Raw genomic sequence first — 12,616 nt, forward strand, 5'->3', positions numbered from 1 at the left:
TGGCTGGCAACAAATAATTAACTTTACAGTAAAAAGATACAGCATCACACCACAGAATGTGTTCGTTTTTGTGACTACATTATGTTCACCTGCCACGCTATCATTTTCGCACGAAGTTCCCTTCTAAAATGCATGTAGCCGAGTTTATATATAGTTATTGTCAATAGTAATAACCGATTGTTACAACATTTTGAGTGGATTGAAGGGGACGCACGATCTAATGTCAAATGCAATTCCTAGTCCTTTGTTGTAGTATCTTCTTGTGGTGAACTTTTATCGTTTTTATGACTCAGAAGACTTTAATTGATTTTTTTCCTTATTTTTACTCCAAATTACAGAAACGTGCATCACACCATGATTTTTACAGATTCAATGAAACGTTAGCTTCAGTAGATTTCACGATTTATTGTTATTAAAGCTGACTTTGGAAAGCAATCATACTCGCACTATGATGTTATAATGTAATTTGTCACGTAGGCCATAAAAAAAATGTTCATTTATTTTTGCATATTGTGTGACACATTTAAAGTGGAATTTGTAATGTTCAGGTTTATGTACTGTATGTGTGTATCTGCCACGATCCTTTTGCATAGTGACGGTATAATGAGAGTGACGACAAGTAACAATGAAACACAGATATAGTGCTGTCATGCGTAACGTATAGTCTAGCTTCTTCAAATATAATTGTATCAGTGCTTTGTATATCATTAAAGTTGGGAGTATCCTCAACGTTCTTCAAACCATCAGCGCAACACCCCATACATGATTATTCTAATTATTATTTCTTTTGCGCACAAGTTCGAACAATACTTTTCTTTCTTTTTTTGGGAGGGGGGAGAATGCAAGACTCGAGGACCGCAAAACAGGAAATCATGGATTTTTTACAAAAACTCTTCTCACAGAAATTGAAAAAAAATGGAAAAAAAATCAAATTAATATCATGTCATAATCCCATTGGCAACAGTTCCGAAATTTACACCGAACCCTGTATCCGGAAACTAAATGTAACAGGCCGATTTCTTGATATTTGCTAAAATCATATAAAAAAGATACAAATCTTTGGAGCTATGAAACAGAAAAGGGTTTTTGATCTTGTAAAAACTTTGCCAATGATATAAAGCGCTCAGATAAGTTTATAGGTTGCTAATAATTTTGCAACCGAAATAAATGATGGATTTTGACGAAACATGGTTTCTTGGAGTAGATGGTTTACATTGCATAACATTCATATAATATCATATTTGATCTCCAAGCTTTTTTATTATGATTATATTATTGCTTGATCAATCTTAACTCTGGAGTAGGGCGTGCTGCTTTGCATTTTAAAAAGGATAAAACATGGAAAGGGATACTGATCATTTACAAAAAACAGAAAAACACCCCCTTCTCCTGATTGTACTTGCTTTTCGACGATGGAAACGGTTATGTGACTAATTTGAAATTTATGGGGGAAAACTCACGAAGGTCAAATCAAAGTCCCCATTAGTTTATCCATTTGCTATTTGAAATAATTGATATTCTCAATTATAGGCTTACCAATGTTATTCATTTCATTAGTACATTGTACGCTACGGTTGCAGAGCAAATATCACTTGTTTGCTGCGCTCTTGTTTTATTTTATGTTTGTTTTAGTTAGGTAGAAAAGTAATACACAAATGCACAACAATATTTTAGATCGGGCAATTGAGAGATTTTCAGAAAGAAACACAAAATGAGATATGATGGATTTTTCCTTTGTGTGTGTATGTGTGTGTGTATCTGTAAAGAGGCCATGCTTGGCTATCTTTCTCGTATATTATTTGTCTGTCGTTTTCAAGAAACCAATCTCTGGATGGTGTATGTCCACGTTTTGATATATTATGTCCGAACCTAACGTTACTCCTCTCTTGATATACAATTTTGAGGTGGTTTTCTGTGGTTGGAGAGTAGCATTAAAGGATGTTCTTTCTATACACACTGATTGTAAGATTCCTCTAACAAACTGTCCACAAGATATTTTTTTTTTCATTTCGTATATTGTACATAACAAATTTGATTGAAGAGTAAACGTCGTTTGAAAACTATGAAAAAAAGAATGATGGCTATTGTATATTTCAGAGTCAAATACGAAAATCACACGTTTGTTATTAAAGACACATAGACTTATTGGAAAATTTTTGTTTACGCTGTGTTGTGTTATATTTTGAACACCGTCATTTCATGTATGGTGAAAACCGCCATACACCATATTGGATTCTGTAATTCATGTTTATTGATTGGTTGGCTTGGTATATGTGTATGTGTGTGTGTGTGTGTGTGTGTGTGTGTGTGTGTGTGTGTGTATTTGCAAAGCGTAACACTAGATGTCATTTAAACAATCCAAAGAATTACGATTACTTGTGGTTGAGGCACAAACGGGACGCAGAAACCTGGAATAGTGATGATGCGACGTCAGGGCCTGGTCACACGTACGCGAAGACAGGTCGCCGACCTCCAGCGACCAATTTCTGGCGACCATCGACAACCAATTGACGACAAAACCCTAAAATTTTCGATCGGCGGCGACTGGAAGCTGACCTGTTGCCCACCGGTTGCCCACCGTTTGCAAACCATTCAACAACTGGTTGGAGAGCACTGTGTCAACAACAACAACAACAACAACAACAACAATAATAATAACAACTGATAGTGAATAGGCAACTGGTCAGCGATCTAATAGAGATCACTAGAAACTTATCGCCCATTGGTTTCTGATCAATTCGTTTGGGTCTCGGCAACTTATTGCTCCAGGACTGCCAATGTGTAGGACTGCTCAAAAATACCCCACGCTGTCAATGAGGGGTCAACGTTGTTCTGCTCATAGATGGTCGAGATCACGGATTTAGTGTTTGCCTAGAAGGAAGAAGAGGCGTGTGGCCAGCATTGTAGGGATCGCTTCACGGGGTCAGGAAACTGTGCATGAATGAATGTGGACTGCATCAAACACTTCTAGCACCAGGCACATGGACGTGGCATTTGGACGCAGACACTCTACAGCGTTCTCGAAACTGTGTTTGGTAGTGATTATTATACATGCAAAATAGTCGGCTACTTTAGTTAGTATCAGTCTTTTATCCGTCAGCAATTGGTCGGCAATTGATCGGTGCCGACCACATACCTTCACGCCAAAGACCAGAAATCACTGAAGACCTGTCTGAAAGAGGTTGGCAACCATGCTCACTCGGTGACCGGTTGCCGACAGTTCCACGCGACAACTTGATACCAGGTTGGTCGTCAAAAAGTTTTCGATGCAGCTTCGAAAACCTCTAGCCCACCACTGACAACCACTTTCGGACTTCCCAAAACCCCCTTTTCACGACCTGTGACAACCAACTGCCGACCAGTGATTTCAGAGATCGTAGAATGGTCAGCCACCGGTCTTCGCTTGTTCGTAACCAGGGTCTAATAGAGTGAATGCATTGGTATGCGATGATCACGAAGGTGAGATATTCGTGGTAGTTACCTATCGTTCATGACAACAGCACAGAAAAGACGGGGACATGAAAATGTGGCTTAAGAATAGTGATGACCAAAGAATTCAAGTATGATTGACGAATACTTCATTAAATCCTCATGTAATTTAGATTAAAGACTAACATTTCAGCTTTGAAAATGGCAGATTTTGCTGAACAAAGTATACCGCCCCAATAATTCAAGCGCTTTAAATGAAATTTGGCACACATGTTGAGCTCAATGTAAGTTGTGCTTGACACATTTCTCAACATAGCGGATACTGTATAGTGCATTGCCATGGCATCAGCACATTATGGCCTCAAGATTGGAAAAGAGGCTGGCGGATGGAATGTCTTCGCCAGTTTTAAAGCGAGTCAATCGAAATCGGGCGCACACGTTGAGCTCAATTTATATTTACAGTTTTCAACGGTATACGAGACGTTACCATGGTAACAACACATTATGTTCCAAAATGCTTGCGGATCGAACTACTTCTCCAGTTTTTCTGTCATTCACAAGATAATTGGCGTACATGAAAAACTCGATGTAAGGCAATTGTGCAAAATACCTTTTTCAAGAGTACTGGAAAGTGCGTTGCCATGGAAACAGTGCAATACGGCCACCAAATCATAAAAAGCCTTGGAGATTGAAATTCTCTTCCAGTCTTTACACGATTAAGAAGAATTTTGACACACAAACACATGGTGACTGTGTGATAAAAATTTTAAGGACAAGTTTTTAAGAGAAGTGCATTGTCATGGTAAAAATGCATCATGGCCCAAAATCAAGAAAAAAAACCTTTACAGATTGAAATTCTCCAGCTTTTGAGCGATTTAGAAGAAATTTGGTAAAGTCGTGATGTATTAAGTTGCGCAAGACATATTTTTAAAGAGTCGTTGAAAGTATGCCGCCGTGGTAACAACACGTTAGATATGAAAGTACTAGTTGTAAACCCTTGTATGTAATATGCTTTCATTTGAAATTGCAGTTTTATTCCATTATTTCTTCTGGACCCAAATCTTAATTTTACACCCTTGATATCTAGAGTGTCACAAACCATATAATACAGGCCTTCCTATATAACTTCCGTTTCCTCATTTTCTTGTCAGCTATATCTTATTGCGTAATTTGTCCTGCATCGTATAGTAGCCATGATATTTGGCATCATCGACGGTTTTGTTGTTTTGCTTGTCGTTTGATCAAATTTTGATTAGATTTGATTTGATTTATTCACAAAATGCATATACATACATACATTATTCACAAATATGCACATAGTTTGTACATGAAATATGTTATTATACATTTTGTGGGGATCGTCATAAGCTATGACAAGCTTGACTGGGACCTCCACAGTAAGGATAACTTACACATAATTATGTACACATACATCATTAAAAAAGAAATGCGGGGTTAATGGATTCATAGATCGGGAAATGAGAGAAGGAGAGAGATAGAAAGAAAGATAGAGAGGAAATAATAAGAAGAGGGGTACTCTACATCATGGTGGTTAAAGGTATACAATATTGATAATTTTGGTGACATGGTCGTATGATTACATACCCCTTATTTCTTGATCGATGGAAAATAATGACATGAAATACATGCAATGAAGAGGGCGAGTCGGGGGGGGGGGGCGTCCGAAATAAAGGACGCCATCTATCGTTTCCTACCTGCTTCAGCTGAGATGACGTGATCGACGTGGTGATGGTTTTGATGTTGATGGTGCATGACGGTTGTTGTGTTGTGTTTTAAAGAAAGAAGAAAGAGAGAAAAAATGGGGCCCTATACAACAAATAAGTTGCCCCATGACGGTTATGATGCCAGAAAGATAGTCCATTGCGATGTCATTGCCTTTACTGTCATTATGACAGGGAGACCAAGATTATCATGGAAGTGTTATGATCATTGTCAGTTAATGGGAAAAATCAGTAACAAAAAAATGGCAACGGATTGAGAAACGACACGTAAATCCAATGGAATGAGGAGTAACAGGGTCAATTCGAATACAAATTTAATGGGTTACATTATTTTACACACCATAATAATTCTGCAAGTGACCTTAGCTGCATGGATGGGGGTGAACAAATCTTTGAAGGATTCATTGTAGCAATATTCCTATTCATGATCATGACGCTAATATAGCGATGGTGGAAATTATTTCATTGACGAAGAAAGATTACGATTGATGACGTCATGTCCGCAAAACAAATAAGAAGGAAGAAGAGTACTTGTGATTACTGAAATATCATATCATATCATATCATATCATATCATATCATATCATATCATATCATATCATATCATATCATATCATATCATATCATAGTATTACATCAATACTGAACGGTGATGTCATTTCAGGTAATATGATTCGAGACAATATTTTCCCGCGGACATGACAATTGTTATATTACACCTCTAAAAAGGCAATATGTGTATAATTCATTCAAGCAGAAATATGAGAGCAAATGACAACAGTTCCTCAGTATACACGTAACAGTTAATCACAAATACATTTTTTAACTATACAGTCGTGCTTCAATTCCAAACAACAAAAAAAAAAAGATCTGTTGCAAAAGAAGCAGCCTTTTGAGAAATGACATGACAAAGAAAAAAAAAAGCATCGCTGGCGGTTTCAGCACATTTCCTTCGAGATGTCTGTTCTATTCAGTTTTTGTTGAATATCACACATCAGCATCCCTTTAATCGCATTATTCACAAATCTAATCATGCGAGAGCGTTGCCCCAGTTTCAGATCTAAGTCATGCACGCCAACGGCGGCCGTGCGTAATCTTCAACACGATTAGATACATATTATGACAATTAGTTATGAGCGAAGGTTATGGAGGAAAATATGTCAAAGTTTAAGGGTGGGTCTCAATATGCTAACTTGAGAAACTTTACTTGCGATTTCGTAGAACCATTTAATAATTTAATTCAATTAGTTATGATATAGGGCCTATTAGTTACGTAATTAATATGTATAATACATATTCATGATTCATATCACAAACATGTATAATGGTTATGTCAACCCATTATACTCACAATCGCTTGACAGAGCCCTTTGGCATAACATTTGTTAGATATCAACCTCGCAAGGAATTTCTTAAATTCTTCCTTTGTACTCTTCTACTCTAAACAGAAAACCAATTCGATACAATATATCAATATGTTTATATATACAAGTCTGTGTTTGCATACACCAGTTATATACATGTACATCATAATCACCGTAAGCATTATATTGGTTTGGCAAACACATGATATTGATTTCACTGATGTTATTGCAACTATGTAGGCCTATACAACATTAATGTTCAATACACTAATAGTGAATTCTGGAAAAGTTGACTTCCGAATCAATGAACAAGGCAGCGTTGATCCCTGGATCGTTGTCACAGCAAGTTTTTCGTTGTCATTCTCATGATCATTCTTCAACTGACGTATAGCCGAACCGATTCTGAGTCTCAGAATTGTATCCTGGCGGCTCTTAATTGATTGAACAAAGGGGGATCGATAAGTGTCCTTCTGCACCTGTGTTCGGAGAGATATTGGTCACCAGCTTTCAATTTGCGTCTTCGCGTCGCCGCTAAAATAGGGTTGATATTTAGTGACCTTTCAGGCAAGCGGGCATACAGATCAAAATGAGCATGAAGCGCTCATGCTGCGATATGCAATTTCAAAATACGAGTCTTGGTCATTATTTTTTCCTGACGGTATTTTTGCTTTCCTTCCCAACGCTATTGTTCCCAGGTGCACGATTTAGCAAGCGGTGCAAGGTAGGCGCTTCGTCTGATAGACATGCATGGAAACGTTCACGATCAGCATGCCTTCCTGGCCACATACCAGTCATAAACGTCCTCACCGCATATTATTCAAGTCACGTTTATCTCTTGCTGTTCGCGCAGTATCTCTGCGCGTCATAATATGCAATATCGCACCAGGGCATTAACGTTATATCATTTGCAATCGGGACAAGCAATTGTTGATTATTTATTTCTCTCTTTTTTTCTCAGAAAACTACGCTCGTTCGTTCCCTTCCTCTTGTCACACTTTCAAAAGCGAACACGTATACACACACACTCTCTCACACACACGCACACGCACACACACACACACACACGCAATAGGTACTTGTTGGAGTACACCGTTGTTTCCCGCCATACACAAATCCTCCCACAATGTCATTTTTACTCCCACAGTGGATGACTAAATAAAGCGAAACATATGATGGAACTCATACAATGTAGCCTATACCTCTTTCTCGTCCACAAATACACAAACACACACATACAGGTATGTCAAAATAATATTTTCTCCTTCTTTTTCAACATAATAATATTAATGTACCTGTCTCACACAATGAAGTAAAACATGTATGCCATATTCCTCTTCTCTCCGCCGCTCTCTCTCTCTCTCTCTCTCTCTCTCCCTCCCTTCTCTCTCTGCCTCAATCTCGCTTGGATTACCTTTCATCCTTCCTCCTTCTCCTCTGTAGTCCATTCTAATTTCACGTCTCAGGTGCTCTTAAACCAATTCTCAAAGCTGACAAAATCAGCCTACCAGGGCCTTGTATTTACAAGAGTTGCAATAAAATTATTCCTCGTGAGTTTGTGCAATGTAGGTTTAGCCCGTGAAATCCGATCGAATTAAAGGTTGCTGTCAATTGAATCTCTCTGTAATACAGGTCCCTGGCCGAAATTGAAAAGTAAAAAAACAGAAGCCTTACAGGCGTCATAATCAATTTTTACGTCTTGTCGAGGAGGCAAACGCAATCTTTATGGTGGTTTTGAAGATACTCTGTCGATGAAATAAAAAGGAAAAGGAAAAAGTGTAAGTATGAATAAATAACATGTTTCCATCAACCCCAGTTCTCTCAAGGCCCGTTGCCATGACGACTGCTCGTCAGAAAGATTTTTACTTCCGCGATGCGAGTATCAAGGGAATTGTTTGATTAGCACAAACTCACGCAGTACCACAGAGCGCTGTCGCGTGAGGCGCCAGTAACCCCTTCGCTTGGTAGCCGCTGCAGAACCCTCACCACTCCGCTGAACACTGGTCACGTAATTACCCCTCGTGTTTTCCGAAACGTCAGGAATTTTACGCTGCGGCACCTTCAAAAACACACCCTCCGCAGACGACTATACCCATATGAGTACTGAACGTCAAAACTAGTTTGTTCTAAAAGAAACGTAATATTATTCAGAGGGGTGAAGGTTCAGGTGTGAGTTTCTTCAATTTGTCTCCCTCTATACAAATTAAATTTGTTAAGATCGCAACTGCTGATCTGTAGAGTAACAAATATGTCGGAAAACAACATTTCCGACATGTTTGTTAATTTACATATCAGCAGTTGCGATCTTCACAAATTTTATTTGTAGAGGAAGACAAATTGAAGAATCTCACCTGAACTAGTTTGTTCTGTTCGCCATCATGTGTCGTGACTCACCTAGCAAAGAGCATTTGCGTGCATTTGAATGACATATATGACTTTTGACGGTGTTTTGGGGGTGATGTCCCGTTATTCCGAAGATTCGGTATTACAAAAATGAAATAATGCCCTTCATTCCGAAAAGCACACAAATTCTCTATACATAGGTGTTCGTTGATCCGAACATTTTTCGAATGTCCGTCAATCCGGAAATGAAATAAGGTCCGTTATTCTGAACTTTCGTTCATCAAAAAATGAATTAAGGTTCGTTGTTCTGAAGTTTCGTTAATCAAAAAAAAAAAAAATGAATTAAGGTTCGTTATTCCAAAGGTTCTTAATCCTAAAATGTGGAAAGGAAATGAGGGGGGCTTAATGAAGAACCTTCGAACTAACGTGCTTCATTTCGTCTTAGGTCGTTTTCGGATTAACGTACCTTCGGAATAACAAACTTTTTTTTTCATTTTGAAATGATGAACCTTCGGAATAACGAACCTTAGGAATAACGAACCCTCTTATCTGACGAAACCGTTGATTTGCAAGCTCCAGTGAAGACAAGAGATTTTATTACGAGGGCAATCGTTGTATAGTGGGTTATCATAGGCCCATTTTTTATTTAAGAAAGGAGACTGACAAATAAACGAAGAGAAAATGATATTGATGTCGTTGATCCAAACGTTTATTGCAGTTGACGTGAAAGAACATATCAAGGGAAGGTACAGGATTGGAGGAGATGAGAATTGGGCTTTTAACTTTTTGCGAGATACCAGGAAAACACTTATGATATAGTACAGAGCATACCATTTTAAGAGGAATTCAAAGTTTATTTGATGAAAATCGGGTTTGGAATGACTGAAACATCCATAAACAAAGTAAAACGAAGCCATCGTAATAAAGTGTTGGTCCCACACACTATTTAAAATCGCCTTTTTTTAATATCTCAGCCATTTCAGAACTAATTTTCATCAAATAAACGTTGAATTCCTTATAGAATTACATGCTTTTTCATATTTCATAAACGGTTTCTCATCATCTCACCAAAAAATGTGAGAAACCTGAAATTACGTCTCAACCCAAACTATGCGATCCCTTTAAATGCTGTTCTGTCAGAGAGAGGTTACCTTATGTTGAACAATGTAGAATTTAAAAAAAAAATCAAGAATGATGCTTGACGTTGGAACGTGCAACTCTGACATAAAGTCCGATGCTCACTGTATGCGATCTGCGCCTGCCGATCTATAGAGAGCTCTTGTCAGAGTGGGAGCGATCTCCTCCAGTCCGGATGGAAAAGTCGTGTAGTGGTCGCCGAAGGGTCGCATCTGATTGCGCGCCGTTGTGTCGGCAAGGGTGGTGTTTGTAGCAGTCGCAAGGTTTTGGTCATGTTCAAAAATTCGGCTTCCTCTGGCTTTGGTCGAGCACACTCGCAAGTAGAATCGCAGAGTAAGCACATCCAGATAGACCCCCTGGGCAATTACCCCAGTCCCTTCCCCTGACCCTAACCTTAATCCTGATCCTGAACCTAATCCCAATCCTAACCCAAACTCTAACCCTAACCCTAACCTTGATCTTTACTCCAACCTTATCATTAACCATGCAGTATTTAGCAAGGGGGTAATTGTCCTCGGGGGTAATTACCCTGATACGCCTCGAGCGCATGTCGTCCCGACGGGGCTCGTTTCATCAGTGACAAGTTGTCATAAATGTGACAAGCTACTGAAATCCTTGCATCTGATTGGCTGAGAACAAATTTGTCATAGAAATGTGGCAGTTGTCACTGATGACAAGTTTTATGACACGGGCCCCCGGATCGCACGTCAGCTGGTGTGTCTGTTGATGTTGACTGTATCCAACTTGACCATTGACCCTTGACAACCCACGAGGACTAACCTTGATCCAACGATTCACAGCCCCCAATATTCTAAAGGACGTTCCACGGCCCCTTGTACACACTAAGAAAATCCGGTTCAGAACTGACCCGGAACCGGGTCCGTTGGGGTCACACTCCGTTCCGGGTCAAAAATGACTTTGAATTTAGTCATGAAGACCCGGAATGGGGTCACCCTTACCCAATACATGACTCTAAATGGGATCATATCTGACCCCATTTCTTGTCATTTCTGTCCCGGAACGGGATGTGTCCCCAATGGACCATTGACCCGGATGTTTAAGAGTGTATCGTATGTAGAGCTTTCCTAAAATTGGGAATAAAAAAGAGAGAGTTAAGGAAGTTCTGTATGTTATTTTTCTAATTCAATAATCAATTAATGGTTTAAAACATACGACAGATTTGTGCACTGAAGTGTAGGAAGAAAACGATGATTTTGTTCATTATTTAACATTTTAACCCTCCCCCTAAAAGTCATTGTCGCCATTTGTATTACAAGAATGGAGTGAATTATGATTAAAAGGATGTATAGGCAGTTTTAAATGATATAATGTCAAAAGGGCAATCTAGCAAAATATAAAAGCAGAAATCAGTGGGAGACCTATAAGCTGATGAACAATCCTAACGGTCATGTTGAACTTAAAGGACAAGTTGACCCTCAGAGACATGTGGATTGAGTGAATGCAGCGATATTAATAGAACACAACAGTGAGAGTTTGAGGAAAATCAGATAATCTGGTTAAAAGTTATGAATTTTTAAAGTTTCTGCTTAGTCACTGCTGGATGAGAAGACTACTACAGCTTGTGATGTCACATGTGTACAACGATATAAAGAAAGTATAAAGAAAATTCCAGATATTTTCACTTTTCTCTCATGATAAAAGAACGCTTGACTTCCCTCTTTCAGAAGGCGTGGGGGGAAATATTACCCTTAACATACGTCAGTGACGAGTCGAAGAAATGTGCACCTTTTTCAAAAAAAAAAATAAAATTTTGTGAAATTGTCTTTATATTTTCCTTATATCGTTGTACGCATGTGACATCATACACACATCTAGTACTCTTCTCATCCAGCAGTGGCTGTTCAAATACTTTAAAAATTCATAACTTTTGAAGGGATTGTCCGATTTTCCCCAAACTTTCACTGATGTGTTCTACAAATATTGCTGTATTCACTCAATCCACATGCATATGAAGGTGGACTTGTCCTTCAAGTTCCATATTGTACACAAACTATGTCTCAACTAAAAGAGTAGAGATAGATTCAAATAAAGTTGGAAAGTCCCAGTGAACTGGCAAATAACATGGTTTTAATGATTGCTATCATGCACTCTTTATTGTTCGCTTGTTTGAAAAATCTCACATAAATTATGCTGAGCAAAATGTGCTCTTCCTGGTACAGGTCTGTCGAAACATCACCTCATGTAGTTTTTTTTTCTTTAGAAATAGAATCTACACAGGCCTAGACCTAAAACTTACTCCTCAAATGTAAAATCTGCGACTTTATGAAAGCTTCAATCGCGTTTCATTGTGTATGGTTACAGTTCGTTACTCCGAAGGTTCGTTATTCCGGAGGTTTGATACTCCGAAAATTAAATAACGTTCTTTAAACCGAAGACACGTTATTCCGAACATAAAAAAAGGTTCGTTATTCTCCAGGTTCGTTAATCCGCAAAAAAAAGTTCGTAAATTCGCATGTTTGTTAGTACGCACCTCTTCTTTATTTTTGGATTAGGGAACCCTATTTCATTTTCCAAATTACGAACATTCGGTACAACAAACCTTCATATCAACGCCACGAATGCTCGGATTATCGAACCCTTTTT

The sequence above is a fragment of the Diadema antillarum genome, unplaced genomic scaffold (genome assembly GCF_040938485.1).
Source record: "Diadema antillarum isolate AM-2024a unplaced genomic scaffold, OU_Dant_1.0 seq00000355_RagTag, whole genome shotgun sequence".
NCBI lineage: Eukaryota > Metazoa > Echinodermata > Echinoidea > Diadematoida > Diadematidae > Diadema > Diadema antillarum.